The sequence below is a fragment of the Lepus europaeus genome, chromosome 10, assembly GCF_033115175.1.
Source record: "Lepus europaeus isolate LE1 chromosome 10, mLepTim1.pri, whole genome shotgun sequence".
NCBI lineage: Eukaryota > Metazoa > Chordata > Mammalia > Lagomorpha > Leporidae > Lepus > Lepus europaeus.
The window spans coordinates 63664724-63692606 of NC_084836.1; the positions used below are offsets into that span (position 1 = coordinate 63664724).

Genomic DNA, 27883 nt, shown 5'->3' on the forward strand with positions numbered 1-27883 from the left:
AAGTGTTTGGGCTCTGCACCCCATGGGAGACCAGGAGAAGCACCTGGCTCCTGCCATCGGAACAGCGCGGTGCGCCGGCCGCAGCGCGTTACCGCGGCGGCCATTGGAGGGTGAACCAATGGCAAAAGGAAGACCTTTCTCTCTGTCTCTCTCTCACTGTCCACTCTGCCTGTCAAAAAAAAAAAAAAAATTATTTATTTGAAAGTCAGAGTTACATAGAGGAGAGGCAGAGACAGAGAGAGAGAGAGAAAGAGAGACAGAGGTCTTCCATCCACTGGTTCACTCCCCAATTGGCCACAACGGCCAGAGCTGTGCTGACTGAAGCCAGGAGCTAGGAGCTTCTTCCGGGTCTCCCATGTGGGTGCAGGGGCTCAAGGACTTGGACTATCTTTTACTGCTTTCCCAGGCCATAGCAGAGCTGGATTGGAAGTAATGTAGCTGGGTCTCGAACCTGCGCTCCTATGGGATGCAGGCACTGCAGGTGGCAGCTTTACCCGCTACGCAACAGCGCTGGCCCCTAAAGTGAACTTCTTACAGATAGCCTGTAGTTGGGTTATGTTATTTAATCTGTTGTTTAATTGTCATTTTTAGACTATTTACATTTAATGTAATTGTTGATACATTTACATTTTTGGTTTATCATTTTATTGTTTTTGTTGTTATTCCTCCCTTTTCTTGCCTTTTCAGTTATTGGAACATGGAGTGAGCCATCACTTAGAACACATGTATCCTGTACTGGAATGCTGATTTGGGTCCCAGCTTCTCCCTACCTATCCAGCTTTCTGCTGATGCATTCCCGGGAGGCAGCAGATGATGCCCCCGGTGCTTGGCCTCCCCTACCCTCATGACAGACCTGGGTGGAGTACTAGGCTCCTAGTTTCAGCCTGGGTCAGCTATGGTTGTTACAGGCATTTGGGGAGTGAATCAACAGATGCAGACATTTCTCTCTCTCTCTTTCTGTGTGTGTGTGTGTGTGTGTGGGTATGGGTGTGGGTGTGACTGCTGTTCAGGTAGATGAAAATAAACACTTTTTATTTTTTATTTATTTATTTATTTATTTTGACAGGCAGAGTGGACAGAGAGAGAGAAAAAGGTATTCCTTTTTGCCGTTGGTTCACCCCCCAATGGCCGCTGCAGCTGGCGCGCTGCGGCCGGTGCACCGCGCTGATCCAAAGCCAGGAGCCAGGTGCTTCTCCTGGTCTCCCATGCGGGTGCAGGGCCCAAGCACTTGGGCCATCCTCCACTGCACTCCCCGGGCCATAGCAGAGAGCTGGCCTGGAAGAGGGGCAACCAGGACAGAATCCGGCGCCCCGACCGGGACTAGAACCCGGTGTGCCAGCGCCGCTAGGCAGAGGATTAGCCTGTTGAGCCACAGCGCCGGCCTAATAAACACTTTTTAAAAAGGTATTTATGGGCTGGCGTTGTGGTGTACCAGGTTAAGCTGACGTCTGTGATGCCAGCATCCCATATGGGCACTGGTTCAGGTCCTAGCTGCTCTACTTCCAATCCAGCTCCCTGCTAATGTACCTGGGAAAGCAGCTGAAGATGGCCCAAGTGCATGGGCCCCTGCATCCTCCTGGGAGATCTGGATGAAGTTCCTAGGATTGGCCTGGCCCAGCCCTGGCCATTGTGGCCATTTAGGGAGTGAACCAGCAAATGGATGCTCTCTCCCTCTCTGTTTCTCTGTGTACAACTCTGCCTTTCTTTCTTTTTTAAAAAAAGATTCATTATTTTTATTTATTTGAAAGAGTTTCGGAGAGAGGGAGAGACAGAGAGAATCTTCATCCACTCATTCACTCTCCAAATGGCTGCAGTGGTTGGGGCTGGGACAGGCCCCAACCCAGGCCATTAGCAGGGATCTGGGTCAGAAGTAGAGCAGCTGGAATACAAACTGATGCCCATAAGGGATGCTGTTGTTGCGGGTGGAGGCTTTATCCGCTATACCACAACACTAGCCCCACTCTGCCTTTGAAATAAATGAATAAACCGTTTACTATAAATAGGTATCCAATTTTAGTTGTCTTATTTATGTATTAGATTTTGACTATATCTCTTTTTTTAAAGATTTATTTATTTGAAAGAGTTACACAGAGAGAGAAGAAGAGGCAGAGAGAGAGAGAGAGAGAGAGAGAGAGGGAGGGAGAGGGAGGTCGGTCAGTCTTCCATCTGCTGGTTTACTCTCCAACTGGCTGCAACAGCCGGAGCTGCACCAATCCAAAGCCAGGAGCTAGGAGCTTCTTCCAAGTCTCCCATGCGGGTGCAGGGGCCCAAGGACTTGGGTCATCTTCTACTGCTTTCCCATGCCATAGCAGAGAGCTGGATTGGAAGTGGAGCAGCCGAGTCTCAAACTGGTGCCCATATGGGATGCCTGTGCTTCAGGCCAGGGCTTTAACCCACTGCACCACAGCGCCAGCCCCAGCCATCCAAGTTCTGTACCAGCAAAATAGTGAGTCAGAAGCTAGAGTAAGGAGTTACTCCAGTGTGTAGCCTGGTTGTCTTAACCCATGTCTTAACTGTGAAACTATACAACTGCCCTGTTTTAGAGTAGGTTTATAGCAATGGATTCTGTTACTTTTTCTTCATCCAAGAATGTCTTTATTTCATCTTTATTTCTGACAGATATTTTCTGTAAATATGGAATTTTGCATTTATAGTGTTTGAATAAAATAATTTTAAAGTATATATATATATATATTTTACAGGCAGAGTGGATAGTGAGAGAGAGAGAGACAGAGAGAAAGGTCTTCCTTTTTGCCGTTGGTTCAACCTCCAATGGCCGCTGCGGCTGGCGCATCGCGCTGATCCGAAGCCAGGAGCCAGGTGCTTCTCCTGGTCTCCCATGCGGGTGCAGGGCCCAAGCACTTGGGCCATCCTCCACTGCCTTCCCGGGCCATAGCAGAGAGCTGGCCTGGAAGAGGGGCAACCGGGATAGAATCTGGCGCCCCAACCGGGACTAGATCCCGGTGTGTCGGTGCCGCAAGGCGGAGGATTAGCCTGTTAAGCCACGGCGCCGGCCAAAATATTTTATTTTTAAAATGTCCTCTTTCTCCATGTTATCACCAGCAGCTCTCTTGGATAATAGCCATTCTTTTTTTTTTTTTTTTTTTTTTTTTAAGATTTATTTGAAAGGCAGAGTTACAGAGAGACAGACAGACAGACATCTTCCATCTGCTGGTTCACTCCCAAGTGGCGGAAATGGCCAGAGCTGGGTGAATCCGGAGCCAGGAGCCAGGAGCTTCCTCCAAGTCTCTCATGTGGTTGCAGGGGCTCACGTACTTGGGCCATCTTCTGCTGTTTTCCCAGGCCATTAGCAAGGAGCTGGATCAGAAGTAGAGCATCTGAGACTCAAACCGGTGCCAATATGGGATGCTGACACCACAGACAGTGGCTTTATCCGCTACACCACAGCACTGGGTCCGGAACATTTTTATGATACCTAGTTTAAGATCATTGTCAGGCAGTTAAGTCCCATGTCTATGTCATCTTGATGTTTTGACCATTCATTTCTTTTCCTGTGTGAGTTGAAATTATCTTAATTCTTCAAGTAAATTTACTTGATTCTTCAAGTAAATTTAGGTTGGTTGTATCCTACAAATTTGAATATTACATTGTGAGTGTCTGGATTTTCTTTAAATTCTATAGTGAATGTTAGGTTTTGTTTTAGTGCCCATTTGACCTGGTTTTCAGCTTGCAAATTCTGACTGGCTCATGGTAGGAACATAAGCCTGTTGCAAATATGTGTTTGAATGAACGAGTAGATGCATCTTTCTGTAGTAATAGAGATTACTACTACATTTCCTTGCAGTCTTAGAAATTAGAACCTGAATGTTGTGCCTAAGTTTGCTATCCCAGAGTCTTGTATACCTTATAGAATTACTACTTCATTGTCCTGATCTCCTTTATTTATTTATCTTTGGTCCCATTTTTGTATTCTCTATTCTCATTCTTTTTTATCAGTTCTATCAGGAAAGGTGCCTTCATGGCTTCCTTATTCCCTCATTTTATAGCCAGAGTTTTCTCTGCATTCATTGGGGGAAATATAGGAGGACGAATAGGTAGCTACCAGTATTCTCTGCTGCCTACCTCCTGCTCCAAAATGAAAAATGATTTTACTAAATATAGCTTGCTGGAAAGAAATCCTCTGCAACTAGGTTTGGTCTTTCTTTTTTACCTAACATCCAACCCAGTAGCTTTTAGGCAAAGACTGTTTCTCCAGCCTTGGTTATTCTGCAGGTCAGAAAAAAGCAAGGTAAATTTAAAGGTGAACTTTTAATTCAGTACATGCCCTCATCCTGTTATCTCACTGAAAGACAATTTTGTGTCTCAACATATGCAGCAAAAAGGAGCTCCTGCTGCTGTGTCTTTAAAAGCTGTCCTCAGAGCAGGTGGAGGCAGGCGTGCCATTGAAGTACTTGAATGAGAGCACGAAGAGGAGGTCGGAGTGGGGGTTGCTTTTGCAGCCTCTGTGTATGTGTGTGTCTGTGAGTGCATGTTCCAGTGTGACTGTTGGCAGAGCACTGGGTGACATCTCTCTGAACAGCTGGGCCATGGTCTGCTTCAGAGCTGCTTGTCAGAGCAATTAGCTTGCTGGAGACGCAGCAGCAAGGATCAGTAGCATTTCATTCAAGGGTGAAGGGGGCGGGGGAAGAGGCACAGGTTTCCCAGAAGGAAATTCTTCCGGCAAAATTCCGGCAGAACAGATTCTTACAATGAGGTCTCCATTAATAATGAGCTTGCTGTTGGTGTAAGTGCAGATCCATCTGGGTGAGTTTTGGATAATTTTCTTTCTTTTTATAAAAGTCCTTGAACTCCACAGATTAGGTAGGAAAGAGGCTACAAAGATAGTTTCTTTTCTATCTTGGCTGATATAACTATAATACACACAAGGGAAATTAGAGAATTTTCATGTGTTACAATTGTTAGGATTTTGTGAGCATTTTCATTTGCTGTTTTTTATCTTTAAAACGTTTTAAAGATTAGGTTTGCTAGAACTTTTACTCTATTCAGATGTCTCTTCCATGGCTATTTCAAGCGGTGCTTCATTCAGATTTAGCTTATGAGAACGGTGGTGATTTCTGTTCTCTTTGGTGATGCTGTTGACGCACATTGCAGGAAGCAGGGAATCCCCTATAAATATCCTTCACTGTGTTATTACCCAGCAGTCCACACCCGGCTGGTGAATATGTCTCTCTGTCCTATGTCTTTATGTAACCGTCCCCTAGTCTTTAAATGTGATAGGAAGAAATATGTCGCCTTTGCTATGTGTAGGAAGCTTCTTTCATTGTGAAGATCATAGGAAGAATTTGTTAGACCTTTTTGCTAAAACATGCCTTTTGATGTGTTGAAATTATCGTATGAATTTCTTCTGGTTTAACCGATTCTTATTTTGGATTACTCGTTTCTTTCTTATAATTGGCTTGTTTTTGTTTGCTGGCTTTGGTTTCTAAAGAGTGCGGAGATGGGATTCCCTCTACCTCCAGTGACGTAGTGATTTTGTTTGCAGTCTTTCTCTTCTGAAAGGGAGGGGACGGAGAGAAGGAAGAAGAAAAATCCATCTGAAGCTGTGCGGTGCGTTTTCCCATCTTTGACTTGATAATGATAACTGGGTACCATTGAATAGAGCTGAAGCCAAAGTGGGATGTTTTAATAATAGGGGTGCTGTTTTGTTTGTTTCCTTTTAGAATAGGCTCAGACCAAAGTCAGGATTGCTGAAGCAGGATGCCTGTATTAACCCTATATGTCCTGCTGTTAATGCATTTTACCTAATTGCTTCTAAATATGAAAAGAAAAAGAGGTCATAAGCAGTTTTTGGAACCTAGGATGCTTTAATAATCCCAGGTTCAGTTTTGGAATTTGGAATTTTGATTTGCGCTGCTCCTGATCAGACAGTTTGTGTGCTGTTTCTCGGACTTCAAAAATAACTAGTTATATAAAATTCCTTGTTAGGATAACATTCTAATTTTGAATATATGTAGCTATAGGGAAGCTTCAGGAAGAAATTGTTAGATATACTTAGGTGTGAGCCTAACAGCCCCACCCATTTTTTTGGATTCAATCTTTGGGCTTCCAGTTCCATTATAAGCAACTGCATTTTAAAACTGCTGATCTCTGGAGCACTGCCTGCAGAGGTCAGTTTGAAAACTCAGTAGACTAGAGAGCCTAGGGAAATTTAAGGATTGCTCCTCTGTGAATATGTGTTTGGATAGCCTCTGTGGAAAAGAGCCTATATGAATGACTGGTTTATTTTCTATCTTGATTTTCTTTTCTGTTCTGTGCTTTCATTTACCCTAAATTCTTTATGTGAAGTAAAAAGAGGAATAATGTTGCTTTACAGTTTATGTTTTGCAGTCTTTTTTCCTATGGTAGCTCAATTATAGTAATACTTATTTCAACCATAAACATTTCAAACTAACAAAATTAACTTTATTTGAAAAGAAGTGAAGGAGACAAGAAAAAGGAAGATAATTCTAGGGTGAATGGAAAACATTCCAGAAGAATAACCTGTTTACAAGCTTGTCAGAGATTGTACCCACAAGGGTTAAAAGAAATTCCATCACATCTTTGCATCTTGATATTGCTGCAAATATGTGGATAATTTCTTGCTAGCTTTTCAGGAAACCCCTGTGGTGGACAACCCTCATTAATCGTTGCTGGGAGACTGCTCTGACGTCACTGGGAGCAGTTCCCTGTCTGCAACTAGGACAGGAATAGCCTTTGAGGGGGAAGAGAACTGCTGTGATATTAAAAGATGATGGTTTTGTTAACTTGCTTTTCCTTCCATTTGAGGGTAGGGGGGATAGACCTAAAGTCTTTCTTAAATGCTTCAGTAATTACTAAGGGAAAAATCACCAAATTACCAAGAGATTGTTTTATTTGAACTGAAAGTGCCTTCTTTTTAAATCTTTGTTTTCTAACCATCAAGGTTTTGGAAAAGGTCAAAGAAAAGAAAAGCTGTTGGAAGGTTTTAGAGAAGTAAGATTTCAGTTTCTTTTTACTCTCTCTCTCTCTCTCTCTTTTTTTTTTTTTTTTTTTTGAGGAGGGAAACTTTTACAAAAGGTATTTTAGCATCACTCTGTTAGGGATAATTAAAAATTGATGTATGGTAGAAGGACATTCTGCAAAATTGATAGGGGCCATTTCCTTGCCTAGAATTTACTGTATGTTCTTATTCTCTTTGTTGTCCTCCTGCCTAGTCCCCTACCCCAGCCCTGTTGTTCTATGGCCTGTCAAGAGCTTCTGGAGTCTGCAGTTTAAATCCCAGCTTTGATGACTGTTACTTCTGCAACTTTGGGCAAATCACTTAACCTCTCCATTTCTTACTGTGTGTAATGAGGATAATAATAGTACTCATCTCCTAGGGTTGTTGTCAGGATTAAAAGAGTTAATACCTATAAAATAAAGCTGTTAAGATGGTCCTGGTCATTTTAAGGCTTTAGTTAACATTAACCACTATTAGTAGACTTTAGGAATAAAATAAGGATCTACGACTTGTGTTTTTAGTTCACATGTAATTTCTGAGGAAGCCATAAGAGATTTTCAACCCATGTAAGATACTTTTTAAAATGGATCTAAGTATAATATAAGTATTTAAGCCAAATATTATTGTTTTTGGAAGTCTACTTTGTAATTTAATGCTCAGGGGCCAAACTGTGAACGTACCTTCCCTAAGAAGATTAGTATCTCTCTTTTTCTTTCCTGGCCATCTTTGACCTTTTGACTTATACAGATGATGATTAGTTAGTTTTGGGATTTTGTTTTCATTTTTTACTTTCAGCCATTGGTTCTGCTATACTTTCAAATCTTAGGACATTTATCTTTGGGGTCTACTTCTGAAAATTTAGTCGCCTCTGCTTTTCTCTCTGTGATTTGATATCTTTCTCCATATGTTTATGAAAGTATAAGATTTATCTGAAGTACTCTGTGTGAAGAATCCTCAAAATTACTAATGTACAAAAACCTAGGATAAGTGGACTAAAGGTCAAATCACAAATATTAAAATTTCCATTTTCTCTATTCCCTTGTTTTAATTAATATTGAAGAGTTGGAGTGCTATTCTTTTGTGTTTTTAGAGGTTTTACATTCTGAATTGCTCACTAAACTACTGAAGTACTTTGACAAGAGCCAGTGTCTTGTCAAGTGACAAGTGACAAGTGATGTGTAAAACATTAATAGCAAAGAGAGTATCTCCCCATATAACTTTATCCAATCCTCCCTATTCATTTTCTTAGGTCAGTGGTTTTCAAGTAGGTAGGGGGCAGGACAGGGTGCTAATACTATTAAAATAGTAGAATATATGGGGAAAAGGGAATTTATATTATTAAAGAGGGACATGAATTGAAGAAAAATAAGAACGGGAAATGCTGCCCAGGTAAATGTCCTGGAATCCCAGGGCAACACTGTGAGACCTGGGAAGAAGACATGATTTGTTACTGGGGGAACATAATATTTGAAGATGTGACTACTTGTGCTTCGCTAACTAGTGTGAACTCAAGGAATTTTTTTTTACCTCCAAAACGATCGAATGTATTTATACTGGGGAGTTTATGAGAAATGTAAATGAAGGGTGTTCATCATACATTGTTACAAAAATTAATGGCTGCCTAAATTTTCAGTAATAGGGCAATGGTTAAATAAAGTATAGTACTTGCATGTAATAGGGCATTAGTTAGATACTAAAATGACTTTATGTTAAATGTAACTAAATGAAAAAATGATTATGGTTTTAATAGTTGAAAAATGTTATAAATATACTCTCTGTCATATAAATTACATCAAACTTACTAGAGGGGTGGGCATTGTGGTGCAGTGGTTAAGCCACCCCTTGGGATGCTTGCATATCAAAGCACTGGTTCAAGTCCTAGGTAACTCTACTTCTGATCCAGCTCCCTTCTAAGTCTGTGAAGAGGCAAATGATGGCTCAAGTATCTGAGTTCCTGCCACCCATTTGGGAGACCTGAAAAGTTTCTGGCTTCTGACTTTGGCCTGGCCTAGACCAGCTGTTGTGGCCATTTGGGGAGCCCATGGATGGTAGATTCTCTCCCTTTCTTCCTTTCTTCCTCCCTCCCTCCTCGCTGCTCCTATCTTTCTGCCTTTCAAATAAATAAATGTATCTTTTAAAAAGTTATCAGGCCGGCGCCGTGGCTCAACAGGCTAATCCTCCGCCTTGCGGCGCCGGCACACCGGGTTCTAGTCCCGGTCGGGGCACCGATCCTGTCCCGGTTGCCCCTCTTCCAGGCCAGCTCTCTGCTGTGGCCAGGGAGTGCAGTGGAGGATGGCCCAAGTCCTTGGGTCCTGCACCCCATGGGAGACCAGGAGAAGCACCTGGCTCCTGCCATCGGAACAGCGCGGTGCGCCGGCCGCAGCGCGCTACCGCGGCGGCCATTGGAGGGTGAACCAACGGCAAAAGGAAGACCTTTCCCTCTGTCTCTCTCTCTCTCACTGTCCACTCTGCCTGTCAAAAATTTAAAAAAAAAAAAAAAAAGTTATCAGATGTGGAAACATGTCCAATATGGTTACAAATTCCATACAAATACAGAAATAGACTATAGAAAGATATACCTGAAAACATTGCTCTCATTAATTGCAGTTATCTCTAAGTTACAGATTATGGATGATTTTTTTCTTTATCCTTGTATGTGTTTAAAGAATACTGTAGTGATTTCCTAGTCATGAATTTTTAATTTAAAGTTTCTACTGTTGGTGTCTAAAAGTAATATTTTAGATTGTGTTAAATTCAGATAAATGTGATGACCTATATAAACCCCCGAGTCTAGCGTTTGGAACGCAGTAAATACTCAGTAAATAAAACCGCTGCTGTTATTATTGGAGGAAAGTAGCCTCCTGTGATCAGAGCCTAGGGCTTTCATGTTGGAAGACATAAGCACTGAGAAAATATTCTGTTCATTCAACTTCCTGCCTTTCTGAGATCCATAAATATACTTTTGTATGTTTACTGGCACAGGATATTTTAAAAAATAAAGTAGAAAAAAAAAGTTACAGGAATACAGTAAAATGTTATGTGATGGTGTAGAGCAAATGTGACATTAAGAGGTCTAATAGGGGCTTTTAAAAAATAGCTTTAATATAATTTATTTTTTTCTTAATTTTTAAAAAAAGATTTATTTATTTATTTGAAAGAGTTACACAGAGAGAGAAGGAAAGGCAGAGAGAGAGAGAGAGGTCTTCCATCCGCTGGTTCATTCTCCAACTGGCTGCAACGGCCGGAGCTGTGCCAATCCGAAGCCAGGAGCCAGGAGCTTCTTCTGAGTCTCCCACATGGGTGCAGGGGCCCAAGGAGTTGGGCCATCTACTACTGCTTTCTCAGGCTATAGCAGAGAGCTGGATCAGAAGTGGAGCAACCGGGTCTGGAACTGGTGCCCATATGGGATGCTGGCACTGCAGGCAGCAGCTTTACCTGCTACTCCACAGTGCTGACCCCAAATATAATTAATTAATTAATTAATTAATTTTTGACAAATATAATTTATTTTTTCTACTAAAGTTTACTTCTGCCCCACTTTCTGGGTCATACCTTAAGAATTCTTGGGAAATTTGAAACAGTTACAGGAAAGATTTTCTCAGTTCTAAGAATTTCTAGAATTCTATCTGCTGTGTATTCTGTTAGTCTTCCCTGGTGGGTTCTTTGGAAGTTAGTGCTGACAAAGAGATCTACACATCCATCTACTTTGGAACCATTTGGAAAGTGAGACAGGCACATAAGAAACTACAGTTAGTGTGTAAAAAACATACTAGGTATCCTTGTGTTGGTGATTTTACTGGACAGTGATGTCAGATTCTTAACATTTGACTAGTTTATTATTCATATCCCCAACTTATCATGGTTCAACTTATGATTTTTTTTTTTTTTTTACTTTATGATGATTCAAAAGCAACACACATTCAGGAGAAACCGTACTCTGAATTTCGGTCTTTTCCCAGGCCAGTGTATGCAGTACGATCCTCTGTGGTGATGCTGGTCAGCAGCAGTAAGCCACAGCTCTTAAGTCAGCCACATAATCATGAGGGTAAACAAGCGATGCTGTACAGTGTGCTGTGTTGCTAAGCAATAGTGTTCAGTAGGTTAGATGTATTCAACACATTTTTTACCTACTGTATTTTGTACTTAATGATGGGTTTATTCGGACATAACCCCACTGTAAGTTGAGGAGTATTCTGTGTAAGTGACTTTTACAATAAATGCATGTTCATTAAATATCATTGAAAGAATGGCTGTAGTCTCTTTCTTATTTATTTTTTTAAAAAAATATTTTTATTTATTTATTTGAGAGGTAGAGTTACAGACAGTGAGAGGGAGAGACAGAGAGAAAGGTCTTCCTTCCGTTGGTTCACTCCCCAAATGGCCGCAACGGTCGGAGCTGCACCAATCCACAGCCAGGAGCCAGGTGCTTCTTCCTGGTCTCCCATGCGAGTGCAGGGGCCCAAGCACTTGGGCCATCTTCTGCTTTCCCAGGCCGTAGCAGAGAGCTGGACTGGAAGAACAGCCGGGACTAGAACCGGCGCCATGTGGGATGCCGGTGCTGCAGGCAGAGGATTAATCTACTGCGCCACAGCGGCGGCCCCTAGTCTCTCTTTTAAAAAAAAAAAAAAAAAAATTATTTATTTATTTATTTTGAAAGGCAGAGTTAGAGAGGCAGAGGCGGGGCATGGGAGGAGAGAGAGACGTCTGGAGCTGAGCCAATCCAGAACCAGGAGCTTCTTTCGAGTTTCCCATGTGGGTGCAAGAGCCCAAGCATTTGGGCCATCTTCCACTGCTTTCCTAGGTCATAGCAGAGAGCTGAATTGAAAGTGGGGCAGTCAGGTCTCCAACCGGCGCCCATGTGGGATGCTGGCACCACAGGCGGCAGCTTTACCCTCTATGCCACAATGCCGGCCCTGTAGTCTCTTAACACCATGGCTTTGTGCCTGAAACTAGTTTTTCTTCATAATGCACATTATGATTATGCATAATATCACTGAACCATACACCAAAGAATGGTCAAAATGGTAAATTTGATGCATATTTTATGTATACATGTGTTTTATATATACATAAATAAACTTTATGTAATTACTGTAATTTTTAAAAAGCTCAAAGCAATGTGAACCAGTTAGAAATGCAATTTCCCATCTAATTTTGACCCTGGTGTCTCAGACTTAGTCTGATTCTCAGCGCTTACTCATCACTGTGTGATGGCAGGAACCAAAGTACTTATTTAGAAAACTACATCAGTTACTGGTGAAAGCATGGCAGAAAGGGCAAACAGTTTGTAATATGTCAGGTAGATTTTAGAGTATTTATGTGCACCATTGGAAAAAACAAAATTTTTTTTGGTGGTGATGGTGGTTGGTTGATTAGTTGGTTTTTGGTCTAGTTTCATCATCCAGTTTGAAGTTATCTTGTTCTCTCTTTGCTTCAAGATCTGTAGTTAAGGGAGAAGGAATGGGGCATGTGGAATGTGAAGAGCACATGTAGTGTTTCTTGGACACAGCAAGATTTTGCTTTAAACATATTGGTGGGGCAAGGCAGGGTGGTGTGACTGTGCTGAGAAGAGGACAGACACAATAGAATTTTGAGGACTATATGAGCTGATTGAGAACTTGGAGAATAAGGGCCCAGGGTCTGAGCTTTGGTGTGCATTTTAACATTAAAAAAAAGTTGTGGGAAGCTTAAAAAGGGCAGCAGTCATATATTAAAACCTTTAGTTGTGTCTGTATCTTGTGGCTTGGGAAGCTTCAATATTGTGATCTCAGCTAGGCAGCACTCTTTTCTATTAATCCCTCAATCTACCCTAGTATTAGTTTTCTGGCCATTCAGAGATTCCTGAATTCTCCAGTGAAATTAAATAGGGAAAAGTCTCTAGGTTTTTTTGGGTCCCTTGTTATTTACATAGATTCATTATCATTGCTTTTCATCCCTCAAGCCCACACACAGAGAGTTCATTTTTAGGATACCAGAATGGCAGCATTATTTATTTGTCTACATTTAGAGACGATTCACTGACAGGGCTTGCAACAGTTTCTGTGGAAAATGCTTTATTTAAAAAAAAAAAAAAAGGCATGAAGAATATCGTCTTGTAGCTCATAGTGATAGAGCCTGTTGCCATGGAGTCTGAGATCAGATTGGCTGACCTAGGGGCCAATGAACAGATAGAACATAAAGCACATCATCATTTAACCTTGCACAGTTCACTTACTCAGTAATATATGTATTAATATCCTAACTGCATATATAGCTATGAAGTAAAATGTTTGATTTGTTCTCTTCTGTCAAAATTTGTTGTTAAATATAAACACTGTAATTGTATATCCTTAAGTGATTTGACTGGGAGCAGATGAGGTAGGAAACACCTACTTACTTACCTGTCTGTGAATTGAGCTGCTGCTGCAGTCAGCTGGGTTTGTGCCAAGTCTGGTCTGACTATGGCCTTTTAGGCCAGAGGAGATTTGCCTTTATATTTGGAGCCGCCTTGCATCTTTTGGTAGCTTTAAAGCTAAGTTAGAAATGACGAGCTTTCTTTATACTTGTTTTTCCTTCTTTCTCTTCCACTCCCATATGGTAGCATTTCATCGATGTTGAGCTGCCTTGCTATTTGGTCTGGACATAGAGGGTGAGCAAGGGGTATCTTCCAGGTTTTCCATCTGCACTTTATGAGCTTGTACATGCTTAACAGTTTTCACTGAGCTCAAGGTTAGTTCACCCTCATCCCCTCCCCTTTTTCAGTAGTTGAAAATATTTATTTGTTTATTGGAACAATTGAGAAAGAGTTCCCATCTGCTCCTTCATTCCTCAGATGCCTACAACAATCAGACAGGGATCCAGCTCCTTGAGCCAGAGCCTGCTGCCTTCCACATGCAAATTAGCAGGAAGTTAGAACCCGGAGTGGAGCTTGACACAAACCCTGTCACTACAATACAGGATGCGGGCATCCTAAGTGTCATCGTAACTGCTGCACCAAACACCTGCCCCAGTGTTGGTGTCTTGTCATAGCAATTCATAGTATGTGTTTTCTCCCAATGTATTGCCCTGGAGACTAAGAGTGACTCATTCACACACAGAAAATTCTTCTTCTAGATCTTGTAAATGTAGGAAATCAAGACCATGTAATTCTTTTTATGTCACAGATTCTGGTGAAATTATAATAGATCTTATTCTTTGATCTCCCAGCATTCTTGTATTTACACAGCTGAAGGACTGAAGAAGGGTACAATGGGGCACCTTAATAGGGCCGTGAGTTTATCCTCCTCCTTTGAGCTGTTGAGTCTCCATGTAAACTTTGCATTATACGCCACTGCCTCTGTCTCAGGGAAAAATAAGCACGGTTTAGATTCATTTTCTACACAAATAGGAGTAAAATCCGTTCAATATCTGACAGAATAATTTTTTGTGGGAGAAGACTGAGGGTAAGAAAAGGTACATGTGAACTGGCATTGTGGTAGTGTGTTGAAGCCACTGCTTGCAATGTCATCATTCCATATAGAAGTGATGGTTCAAGTCCCAGCTTCTCTGCTTCCAATCCAGCTCCCTGCAAATGTGCCTGAGGAAGCAGCAGGAAGTGGAGCGAGTGCTTGGGCCCCTGCCACCCAAATAGGAGACTTGAGATGGAGCTCCTGCCAGGCCCAGCTTCAGCTGTTACAGTCATTTGAGGAGTGAACCAGCAAATGGAAGATCTTTCTATATCTCTCTGTCTCTCTGCCACTCTTTTAAATAAATAATTTTTTTTTTTTAAAAAAAGGAGCTGGCATTGTGGTGCTGGTTCGAGTCCTGGCTGCCCCCCTTCCAATCTAGCTCCCTGCTAATGTGCCTAGGAAAGCAACAGAAGATGGCCCAAGTACTTGTGCTCCTGCCACCTATGTGGGAGACCAGAATGGAGCTCCAGACTCCTGGCTTTGGCCTGCTCTAGCCATTGCAGCCATTTGAGGAGTGAACCAGCTGATGGAAGATTCTCTCTCTTTCTCCCTCTCTAATTCCGCCTTTCAAATAAATAAAATAAACCTTTAAAAAAATAAAAGAAAAAGGAATGTGATTTGGTTCATTGTGTAAACATAAAGCAGAAGGAAAAAGTAAGCAGGTTAGCCCGACAGGTTAAAAGCTTGAAGTGCACTTAGCACAGTTTTTTATGTCTTCTCTGTGAGGCTTTGTTTTGAGTTGCCATCATTGATCTCTCCAGAATGGTGATCTTAATTTGGAGCAACAGGCCATTTTGAGAAAACAGTTTAATGTCGGAGAAGGTTTGGAACCAACCTTGAGTTGAATTCTAGCTTTACCAAAATTCTATGAATATTTAGGAAAATTACTTTTATTCATGTATTCATTTAAAAATATATTTAGGGGTGAGAATTTGGCAGAGTGGTTAAGATACCACTTGGGACACCCGCATCCCGTATCAGCGTGCCTATGTTCAATTCCCACCTTTTCTTCCAAATTTGAGCTTCCTACTGATGTACACTCTGGGAGGCGTCAAGTGATATCTCAAGTATTTGGGTCTGTAACATACATGTGGGAACCTGAATGAGTTTCAGGCCCCTGACTTTGACTTGGCCCAGCCCTAGTTGTTAGGAGCATTTGAGAAGTGAAACAGAAGATATGAGATTTGTATGTGTCTGCCTCTCTGCCTTTCAAATAAATAAAGAAGTTTAAAAATACATACATATTTAATATGTGCTGGGCCCTGTTTAGACCCTGATTGCAAGCCAGTGAAGAAATGTAAAAATCTCTGCCCTCTTTGCGTATGCACTGGGGGGAGATAAAGGATAAAAAATAGTAAAGCATGTGGAGTATTAGGGATAAATTAGGAGACAAATGAAGGCAGGGAAGAATAGGATGCATTTTGGGGTTTTTGTAATTCTGATTATTGTAATTTTATTTATGGTTTTGTATATTGTAATATTTATTATTTAACTTAGTTTTATTATTATCACTGAATGGCATTTGAGTAAAGACTTGAAGGAACTGGGTAAGCAAGCAGTTATCTAGGGGAAGACCATTCAAGGCAAAGGAAAGCAGCAATGAAACAGTCACCCCAGGGTGGTTTTAGAACTCAGGAAAGAGGCAATGTTAATGGAATTGGAGAAGTTGAGGGAGTGGGGAGAGATGGAGTCAGAAAGCAAACCAGAGATCAGATCATTTAAGATCTTATAGTTCATTTAAAAATTTGGGCTTTTCTCTGAGCGAGATGGATAGCATTGGAGGGTTTTGAGCAAAGAAATATATAAAGTGACAGTGTTTTTGGCTGCCATTTAGAAAGTACTGTGGTGGGAAAGAGGGAGCAGTATTTGCCCTAGTAGTTAAGATGCCCGTGTCCCATATTAGAGAGTCTGGGTTCAAGTTGCAGCTCTGGCTTCTGAGTCCAGCTTCCTGCTAATGTGGACCCTGGGAAGCAGCTCTGATGACTCATGTAGTTGAGTTTCTGCTACCCATGTGGGATTGAGTTCTTACCTCCCAGCATTAGGCCCCTGGCCATTGCAGGCATTTGAAAAGTGAGTCAACATTTGGGAACTCCTGCTGTGTCTCTGCCCATCTTTCTCTCTGTGCCTCTCAAATAAAAAATAAATATTACAAAGAAGTGAAGATGGAAGCAAGGAGGCTGGTTTAGAAGGCTGTTGCAGTCATTCAGCCGAGAGAAAATGGAGGAACAGTTAGGTAAGAAAAAGAAATATAGTACTTGGATACCTACATCCCGTATCAGAATGCTTGCGTTAAATTCTAGGCTCTGAGGGGCTGGCCTGGGGCACAGAGGGTTAAGCTGCTACCTGTAATGCCAGCATCCCATATCACAGCACAGTTTCAAGTCCTAGCTGTTCCCACTTATGATCCATCTCCCTGCTAATGCAGCTGGGAAAGCAGCAGCAGATGCCCCAATTACTTGAGCTCCTGCCACCCACATAAGAGACCCAGATGGAGTTCAGGCTTCAACCTGGTCCAGGCTGCAGACACTGAGGGAGCGAACCAGCAGAAGAAAGATCTCTCTCTCTCTCTCTCTCTCTCTCCCCACCTCTCTCTTAACTTTGCCATACAAATAGATAAATCTTAAAAAAAAAAAAAAAAAAAAAAAAAAAAATCCCAACCCTGCTCTGCATTCCCGCTTCCTGCTAATGTATACTTGGAGGCAGCAGGTAGTTGAGTGGCTCAAGTAATTGAGTCCCAGCCACCTATGTGGGAGACCTGCATTGAGTTACAGGCCCCCCAGGAAGAAGTAAAATAATCTCTGTTTGCAGATGATGTGATCTTATATGTAGAAAATATGTTGCCAAAAAGTCCTGTTAAATTAATAAATGAATTCAGCAAAGCAGCAGAATACAAAGTCATCACACAGAAATAAATTGCATTCCTATCCAGTAACAATGAACAATATGAAAAAGGAAATTGTGAAAACAATTCCATCTATGATAGCATTTTTAAAAATGCAATACTTAGGAAATACCAAGGAGGTGAGAGTCATGTACAATAAAAAATAAAAAACATTGCTAAAATAAATAAATGGAAATATTTTTCAGCTTCATGAATTGGAAGACAATTTTTTTCTAAAGACTTACTGATTTGAAAGAGTGACAGAGAGAGGGAAAGACAGAGATATGGGGCTGGCACTGTCGCGTAGTGGGCAAAGCCGCCGCCTGCAGTGCCAGCATCCCATATGGGCGCCGGTTTGTGTCCCAGCTGCTCCACTTCCCATCCAGCTCTCTGCTATGGCCTGGGAATGCAGTAAGGGATGGCCAAAGTCCTTGGGCCCCTGCACCCGTGTGGGAGACCCAGAGCAGCTCCTGGCTTTGGATCGGCACAGCTCTGACCATTGTGGTCATCTGAGGAGTGAACCGGTGAATGGCAGACTGTCTGTCTGTCTCTCTCTCTGCATCTGCCTCTGCAACTCTGCCTTTCAAGTAAATAAATAAATCTTTAAAAAAAGAGAGAGAGAGATCTTCTATAAACTGGTTTACTCCCCCCAAATGCCTGCAACAGCAGGGACAAAGCCAGGCTGAAGCAAGAAGTAAGAAACTACATCTGAACCTCCCACATAGATGACAGGGACCCAAGTATTTAGACCTTCATGTGCAGCTTCCCAGGGATGGTAGCAAAAAGTGTGAAGCAGCCAGGACCCGAAAAAGGCGCACTGATATAGGATGGGGGCATCCCAAGTGGTGGCTTAACACACTGCACCACAACACCTATTCCAAGACTTGATATTAAGATGTCAACGTTACTCAGAGCAGTCTACAAATTCAATGCGGTCCCTATCAAAATCTCGATGACCTTTATTGCAGTAATAGAAAAATACCATCTAAAGTTCATATGTAATCCCAAGAATCCCCAGCTAGCCAAAACAATCTTGAAAAAGAGCAAAGCTGGAAGACCCACACTTCCTGATTTCAAAACTTACTACAGAGGTACAGTAATCAAAACAAAGTAGTGGTGGGGGCCGGCGCCGTGGCTCACCTGGTTAATCCTCCACCTGCAGTGCTGGCATCCCATATGGGTGCCAGGTTCTAGTCCTGGTTGCTCCTCTTCCAGTCCATCTCTCTGCTGTGGCCCAAGAGGACAGTGGAGGATGGCCCAAGTGCTTGGGCCCCTGCACCTGCATGGGAGACCAGGAAGAAGCACCTGGCTCCTGGTTTCAGATCGGCACAGCACCAGCCGTAGTGGCCATTTGGGGGGTGAACCAACGGAGGGAAGACCTTTCTCTCTGTCTCTCTCACTGTCTATAATTCTACCTGTCAAATAAATAAATATGAAAAAAAAAAAAGTAGTGGTATAAAGGTAGACATAAAGACCAGTGAAAAAAATAGAGAAATAAACTTTGCATATATGATCGGGTTGTTTTTTTTTTTTTTTTGACAAGGATGCCAGTATCATTCAGTGAAGAAAGAATGGGCTTTCGGGGCCGGCGCTGTCACGTAGCAGATAAAGCTGCTGCCTGCAGCGCCAGCATCCCATGTAGGCACTAGTTCGAGTCCCAGTTGCCCCACTTCCAATCCAGCACTCTGCTGTGGCCTGGGAGGGCAGTAAAAGATGGCCTAAGTCCTTGGGCCCCTGCACCCACATGGGAGACCAGGAAGAAGCTCCTGGCTCCTGGCTTCGGATCGGTCCAGCTCTGGCGTTGCGGCCATCTGGGAAGTGAACCAGCGGATGGAAGACCTCTCTCTCTGCCTCTCCTTCTCTCTCTGTGTAACTCTGACTTCCAAATAAATAAATAAATCTTTAAAAAAAAAAAAGGGGCTTTCAACAGATAGTGCTAGGAGAACTGGATATCCATATGCAAAAGAATGAAGTTGGATCCTTACCTTATACCATACATAAAAAATACTCAAAATCAAAAACTTAAATGTGAGACCTAAAACTCGGAATCTCTTAAAAGAAAACTTAAGGCAGAGGCTTCACAACATAGATTTGCCAGTAACTTGTTGTTTGTGAAAACAAAAAATATAGATAAGTTGAGCTTCATGAAAACAAATCTTGTGGATTGAAAAGCAAAGCAATGTATAGTATGAAAAAAATACTTGCAAATCACATATGTGATGGAAGATAAAAATAAATGTGTGTGTGTAATGGGTAAAAGACTTGAGTAGATCATTCTCCAGAGAAATTATCTAAATTGGTAATAAGCACATTAAGGGATGCTCAGTATCACCGAACATTAGGAAATGCAAATCAAAAATATTTTAAAGATTTTTTATGTATTTCAAAGGCAGAGTTACAGAGAGAGAGAGAAAGGCAGAGATATCTTCCATCTGCTGGTTCACTCCCCAAAACCCCAAGTGGCCACAACGGGTAGGGCTGGGACAGGCCGAAGCTATGAGACAGGAGCTTCTTCTGGGTCTTCCACGTGGGTGCAAGAGCCCAAGCACTTGGGCCATCTTCCATTGCTTTCCCAGGTGCGTTAGCAGGGAGCTGGATTGGAAGTGGAGCAGCCGTGACTTCAGGAACCGTAGGTGGTGGCCTTACCTACCATGCCACAGTGTCCATAGCATTGGTCCTGCAAATCAAAATTACAGTGAGATGCCACTTCATGCCCATCATATTGGCTACTATTAAAAAAAAAAAGTGTTGGTGAGGATGTAGATAAATTGTAATGGTTCTGCACTGTTGGTAGAAATGTAATATGGTACAACTGCTATGGAAGACTGTATAGCAATTTCTCAAAATACTAAAATTACTGTGTTATCCACTTCTGAATCTGAATTGAAAAAAAGTTCTTGAGGAGATATTTGTAAACCCTATATTTATAGCAGTGTTATTACAATAGCTAAGCAAGATGAATCAAAAATATAGTGTATATAACACACACACACACACACAGTGGGATATAATGCAGCTTAAAATAGGAAGGAAATTCTTGGGGCCAGCGCTGTGGTGCAGTGGGTTAAAGCCCCTGCCTGAAGCACCGGCATCTCATATGGGCGCCAGTTTGAGTTCCAACTGCTCCTCTTCTGACCCAGCTCTCTGCTATGGCCTAGGAAAGCAGTGGAAGATGGCCCAAGTCCTTGGGCCCCTGCGCCCACATGGGAATCCCGGAAGAAGTTCCTGGCTCCTGACTTCAGATTGGGATCGGCTCAGCTCCGGCCATTGTGGCCATTTGGGGAATGAACCAGTGGATGAAAGATTCTCTCTCTCTCTCTCTGTCTCTGTCTCTCTGTCTCTACCTTTCTCTGTAACTCTGTCTTCAAATAAATAAAAATAAATCTTAAATTTTTTTTGAGGAAGGAAATTCTGACGTATGCAATAACATGGATGAACTTTGAGGGCATGTGCCAGGTGAAATAAGGTGGTCGCAAAAAGGAAAAATACTGTATGGTTTCACTTCTTTGGGGTAATTAGAGTAGTCAAAATCATAGGGACAACAAGTAAAATTGTAGTTGCCAGGGGAGGGAATGAGGAGTTATGGTTTATTGGGTGCAGAGTTGCAGTTTTACAAGGTGAAAAGAGTTACGGAGATGGATGGTGGTGATGATTGCATAATATCACACCAGGCTATACACTTTAAAGTGATTAATGCAGTGACTTTTATGGTATATGCATTTTACCATAATTACAAAAATTGAAGGAAAAAAAGAGAAAGAGGCTGGTGGCTTGGAGCAGGGTGGTAGCCGTGGAAATGTAGGTAATCATCAGAATTTTAAGATACATTTTGAAATTAAAGTCAGCAAGATTAGGTTCTTCATCACTTGGAGCTTCAGTTTACCCTTCTATAAAGTAGGAATAATAATATCTACTTGTAGGGGCAACCATTTGACATAAGGGTTGAGTCTCCACCTAGAGTGCCTACATTCCCTATCAAGAGCCTGGGTTCAAGTCCTGCTCTGCTTCTAATCCAGCTTCCTGCTAATGTGTCTTTTGGGAAGCAGTACGTGATGCTTACTTCACCACGTGGGAGATCCAGATTGGTTTCCAGTCTCCTGGCTTCAGCCTGGTTGGCTTTGGCTGTTGTGGGCAATTGAGGAGTGAAGTCACAGATGGAAGATCTCTCTGCCTTTCAAGTAAAGTGAAAATAAATAAATAAAAATTCTAAAAATATATTACTTGTAAAGTGGCTAGCTCTGTGTATGCAATGGTGTGATAAATGATAAGCGCTCTAGAGGATCTTTGCCATCAAACAGTATTCTTTAAATACCTGACCAACCATTATGGGTATCTACAAGTCTGAAGGAAATAGCCATTCTGAGTGACTTGTCTTTGCCTTAGGCCTAATCTCAAACCCATATCAAACATTGGAGTTCTCTCTTGGAAAAAGCATTTACCTAAATTGACTTTTTAAAAGCAATTCTCTTTTTTTGGGTAAGATTTATTTATTTATTTGAAAGACAGAGTTACACAAAGAGAAATGAAGAGACATACAGAGAGATTCCGTCCGTTGGTTCACTCCCCAAATGGCCACAACTACTGGGCTGGGCCAGGCCGAAACCAGGAGCTTCGTCCAAGTCTCCTACTGGGTATACCAGTTCCCAGATGGGATGCCAGCACTCCATGGCTTAAACCCACTGCACCATAGCACTGATCCCTCTTTTTTTTTTTTTTTTTAAGTTTTATTTATTTTATTTGAAACACAGTTAAATCAATCTTCTGTCTGTTGTTTCAGTTCCCAAAAGACCACATTGGCAAAGCCAAAGCCAGGAGCCTGGAACTCCATCAGGGTCTCCCAAGTGGGTGCAGGGGCCCAAGTACATGCTATCTTCTGCTGCTTTCCTAGACAAATTAGCAGGAGGGTAGATTAGAAGTGGAGTAGCCAGGATGCAAACTGGCACCCATAGGGGATGCCAACATTGCAGGCAATGGCTTAACCCACTGAGTCACTAGGCCAGTCCCTAAAAACAATTCTTAAAATATAACATACCTGGGCCAGTGCTGTGGCATAGTGAGTAAAACTGCCACCTGCAGTGCCAGCATCCCATATAGGTACCAGTTCAATTCCTGGCTGCTGCACTTCCCATCTAGCTCCCTGCTAATGCATTTGGGAAAGCAGTGGAAGATGGTCCAAGTCCTTAGGCCCTTGCACCCACAGGGGAGACCCAGGTGAAGCTCCTGGCTTCAGATGGGCCCATCTCTGGCCATCGCAGTCATTTAGGGAGTGAACCAGTGGATAGAAGATCTCTCTCTGCCTCTGCCTCTCTGTAACTCTGCCTTTTAAATAAATAAATAAATCTTTGAAATTATCTATATCTATCTAGATAGAATCTATCTATCTGTCTATCTGTCTCTCTATCTATCTATCTGGAACATACCAAGAAAAATAAGAAGCCAGGGGTGTTGGTGCTGTGGTGTAATGGGTTGAGCCTCCGCTTGCAGTGCCAGCATCCCATATGGGTACCTGTTCATGTCCTGGCTGCTCCTCTTTGGATCCAGCTCTCCACTGATCACTGGGGAAAGCAGTAGAGAATGACCCAAGTCCTTGGGCCCCTGCACCCACGTGGGAGACCCAGAGGAACCTCCTGGCTTTGGATCGGCCCAGCTCTGGCCATTGTGGCCATTTGGGGAGTGAACCAGCAGATGGAAGACCTCTCTCTCTCTTTCTGCCTCTCTCTGTCGCTCTGCCTCTCAAATAAATAAATAAAATCTTAAAAAAAAAAAAAGAGAGAGAGAGAAAGAAAAAGAAGAAGCCAGGTAGAGGGAGAAGTTAATAGGATTCTTACCTTCTCTGTTTGTTTAGTCTTTTGCTGTTTACTTTTACCAATCTCATTAAAATAAGCAAGGGTCTTACCTATGCAAGGACAGTGTGGGTTCATTACTGACTGGGAAAAGGCTATATATGACTTGCCAGTCCTGAGTCAAAATATGTTAGCTCATCAAATGCCAGTGAATGGCAAGGAAAGGAGATCTCTCAATTCTGTTTCTGTCCCTTCTTACTGTAGTGTATGATTGTGAGGAGCATCTGACATTTATGTCTTATGTCATTTTCCAGTGATTCTGCCTATCTTATAGACAAGTGGACTGAGACTTAGTTATGGGATTAATATGTTATGGAAACAGTAGTCATATGGTCAAATCTATGTCAAACTTGAAATCCATAATTTCATTCACTGTAACCTGATTGCTGCCTTCACACTGGAGATAGGATGTTCCTTATTTTAGTAGATGCCACCCTTAACTCACCCACTAATAATGGTTATCTTTTTCCTTGGAGCAGAAGTAGTGTTAGTCACAAAGGTGATACTCTTTATTGTATGTTCATTCACTCATTTATTTATTCATAACAGAGGTAGGGGGAGAGGGGTGGGAAAGAGAAAGATACCTTGCATCTACTGGTTCATTCTCCAAATGCCCACAGTGGGGTACTCTAATATTCTTCAAAAAAATGCCAGCTCTCACTTTACCTCTTCCTTCTCAAGTACATATCAGCTCCAACTTTTTGTTTTTTGTTTGTTTGTTTTTATTTATTTGACAGATAGAGTTAGACAGTGAGAGAGAGAAAGGTCTTCCCTCCATTGGTTCACCCCCCAAATGGCCACTACGGCCAGAGCTACACCAGTCCGAAGCCAGGAGCCAGGTGCTTCCTCCTGGTCTCCCATGTGGGGCCCAAGTACTTGAGCCATCCTCCACTGCCTTCCCAGGCCACAGCAGAGAGCTGGACTGGAAGAGGAGCAACCGGGACTAGAACCCGGCACCCATATGGGATGCCAGCGCCACAGGCGGAGAATTAGCCAAGTGAGCCACAGCACTGGTCCTTTGTTTTGGTTTTTGAAAGAGTGAGAAAGAGTCCACTGGTTCACTATCCAAATAGTTGTAACAGCTAGGCCTGGGTCAAGCTGAAACCGGGAGTCTATAGCTGCATCTGTTCTCCCTTCTGGGGAGCAGCATCCCAGGTACTTGAGCCATCTTCCACTTTCCTAGGTGCATTAGCAGGGAGCTGAATCAGAAGCAGAGTCTTTGGGACTTGAACCATCCATATGGGATGCTGGTTCACAGGCAGCGGCTTAACCCTCTGTGCCTCAATGCCAGCCCCAGCTCTAGGTTTTTGCTGTAGTATTTATTTATTGCTTATAGGTATTGCTTATTATTATTTTCATCATTATTGCTTATAGTGAATGTATGTTTTATGTATATATGAGACATATCACGTAGGTACTGTGTTAGGTTTGGATTCTGGTGACATTTAACAGCAAAACCCAAAGAGATTTTTTTTTAAGACTTATTTATTTATATTTGAAACAGTTACAGAGAGAGGAGGAGTGACAGAAAGATCTCCCATGTGCTGATTTCACTCCCTAGATGGCCATAATGGCCTATACTAGGCCACACCAAAGCCAGGGGCCAGGTGTTGCTTCCAGGTGTCCCATGTGGGTAGCAGAGGCCCAAGCACACTGCTTTTCCCAGGCCATTAGTAGGGAGTTGGATTGGAAGTGGGGCCAGTGGAACATGAACTGGCACCCATATGGGATGCCAGTGTCAGATGCTACAGCTTTACCCACTAGGCCGTAGTGCCAGCCCCACAAAGAGGATTTTAAATCACACAAGTTTATTTTTCTCTCACAGTCAAGAGATCCAGAGGTAGGTACAGGATTGGTTTAGTTAGAGACCTACATATCTGTATTTATGGTTTTTATTCTAGTGTCATCTGTCACTGCAATAGGGCTGTTGGAGCTGCAGGTCTCACTTTTGCAAGAAGTGTATTTACTAACTTCTCTTAGTCTGCCAGAGTTGCTGTAATGAAAGAGCACAGGCTAGGTGGCTTAAACAGTAAGAATTTATTTCCTCTCAGTTCTAGAAGCTAGAAGTCTAAGATCATGGTGCCAGCAGGTTTGGTTTCTCCTGAAACCTCTGTGGCTTCCAGGTAGCCACTTTCTCTGTCTTCACAAGGTCTTTGTACCATGTGCAACATATTCCTAGAGTCTGTGTGCCCAAATTTCCTCTTTTTATAAGGACATTCATCAGATTGGATTAGGCCCCACCATAATAGCTTCTTTAAAGGCCCTTTCTCCAAATATCATCACATTCTGAAGTACTTGGAGGTTCAACATGAATTTTGGGGAGATGCAGCCCTATCTCTGCCTGCATTTCATAGAACAGAACTTAGTCACATACTCGTATTTAGCAACAGTGGAATTTGGAATAATGTGTAATTTTTTTTCCTAGGAAGCCATGTGCCCCAACTAAAAATTAGTTGTTCTAGTACAAAAGAAGTGATTGGATATTGGGGAATAAACAATAGTCTTTTGCAGCAGAGGCTTAAGGGTTGATAATTCTTAAAGATTTCCAATTTCGGTGGGAGGGAGGTTATGGGGGGAAAAGCCGCTATAATCCAAAAGTTGTACTTTCGAAATTTATATTTATTACATAAAAGTTTTAAAATTTTTTTCCAGTTTATTTTCATGAAATTAGATTGTCCTTATCTAATTTCTCTGACCAGTCTCACATTTGATTTTAGATTTTGGAAGATTCTTTTAATACTAAATTGTTGGTTGAGATTTCCTCTTTACCCAATAGTAGTGGTAGCATGACCAAGGGTCATGATAAGGCAGGATGGTAGCTGCGGTGGAAAGAATCTTACTGGTATTCTCAAGTATAGAGTGTTAGCAGTGGAAGGTATCCTGAAACTGCAATGGACAGCAGATAAATTAAAATTATTCATTTCCCAGGTTTCTTACCTGGGTTCATTGGGAGCAGTGTTACAAGGGGCTAGGAAAAGATATTGAACTGTCAAGATCTTTTCCATCCCTAACTTTCTGGGCTATTTTCTGCATTGTGGTACTAGATTAATAAAGCTAAAGAAAATGGAAGCAGTAGAGAGGAAATCCCCCACTGCTGCCTTTCTTTTGAAAGAGGAGGATGTTTGATTTATTCTGTTTCATTCAAGGACATAAAATGGGCATTTTTGGCCTCAAATGTAGAGGATCTAGTAGAAACTGTAATGAGACCCAGCTAACATTGTAGTCCATTGATCAAAGCACTTGCAGTTCTTATTTTAGGACAAGTATAGCCATAACAGATACTGAGGAAAGAAAGAGGGTATTTATTCAGAATATTTTAATCTCATTTCTTTACTTTGCCTGAGGAATTGCTCTGGACACATCAGCTCTTGTGGGTTTCCCTATACACTAATGAATCCTTTTGCAGTTACAGAGTGGGATAATTTTCATGCTTCTTTGATTTGAATAATTGGCACAATTGTTGTTGTTCCTAATCCAGTACTAGTGATGTCTTTGACAGTTGGCTTCTATGGTGATTTTTTAAGATAGATAGATCATGAAATTATTATAAATCTATTATTATAAATCTATTATCTATTATTATAAATCTATCTATCATCCATCTATCTATCTGAGAGGTAGAATTACAGAGAGAAAGAGACCTAGAGAAAGGTCTTCCACTCGCTGGTTCACTCCCCAAAAGGCCGCAACAGCCGGAGCCGGGCCAATCCGAAGCCAGGAGCCAGGAGCTTCCTCCGGGTTTTCTATGTGGGTGCAGAGGCCCAAGCACTTGGGCCATCTTCCACTGCTTTCCCAGACCATTTTCAGAGAGCTGGATCAGAAGAAGAGCAGCTGAGACATGAACCAGCGCCCATGTGTGATGTCAACACCGCAGCTGGAGACTTAACCTATTATTCTACAGCACCGTCCCCATTTTTGTTTTTTTAAAGATTTGTTTATTTATTTGAGAGGTAAAGTTAGAGAAATATTGTGGGTTTTTTTTTTATTTTTAGAAATTTCTTTATTTGAGAATTACAGAAAGGGAGAGACAGACAGAAAGGTTTTCTACCCACTGGTTCACTCCCCAAATGGCAGCAATGGCCAGAGCTGGGCCTATTCGAAGCCAGGAGCTAGGAGCTTCCTCCCAGTCTCCCACATGGGTGCAGTGGCCCAAGTACTTGGGACGTCTTCCACTGCTTTCCCAGGCCAAAGCAGAGAGCTGGATTCGAAGAAGAGCATTGGGATGCTGGTGACCCAGGCAGAGGCTTAGCCTAGTACACCACAGCGCCGCCCTGACTTCTGTAGATCTTAGAGCTTGGTGACTATCATAACTATAGCTTTATATGTTTCATAAGCACTTTATACTCTATTCCCATGTTTTCTGTTTTCTTTCTTTGTGAAGAATTGAATCATATGTTTCATTTATTGTAATGCATTAGGCCCTTTTTTCCTGTCATTTTCTGGGGGGCTGTTAGGCATTTATCTCTTCAGGTAAGCAGCTACCATACTGTTTTGTTTTGTTTTCTTTGTTTTTTACACTGTAATGAAATGAGCCTTGAATTTTGGAAACAGATAGACCTGAGTTTGGATCCTGGCTCCTTTTACATAGTGTATGGTCCTGAACAATTACCTTAATATTTTTTACTTCTAGTATCTTCATTTATAAAATGGAGATAACACTCTATACCTGGAAAAGATCAAATAAGATACTTTCTATAAACTATAAAGAACTCGGCTCACTTGGCTAATCCTCCGCCTGCGGTGCTGGCACCCC

General features: G+C 42.0%; 1 protein-coding gene across 24 annotated transcripts in view; it reads left to right on the forward strand.

The window, feature by feature from the left end:
• R3HDM2 (R3H domain containing 2) overlaps positions 1–27883 on the forward strand; it is a 167562-nt gene that overhangs the window by 81902 nt on the left and 57777 nt on the right. Inside the window, exon 3 of one of the 24 annotated variants that reach the window (XM_062203379.1) lies at positions 5504–5568. The exons of the other annotated variants lie outside the window; for them this stretch is intronic. The gene's annotated coding sequence lies outside the window, so the exon portion shown is untranslated. The remainder of the gene's footprint in view (positions 1–5503; positions 5569–27883) is intronic. 24 annotated transcript variants of the gene reach the window in all.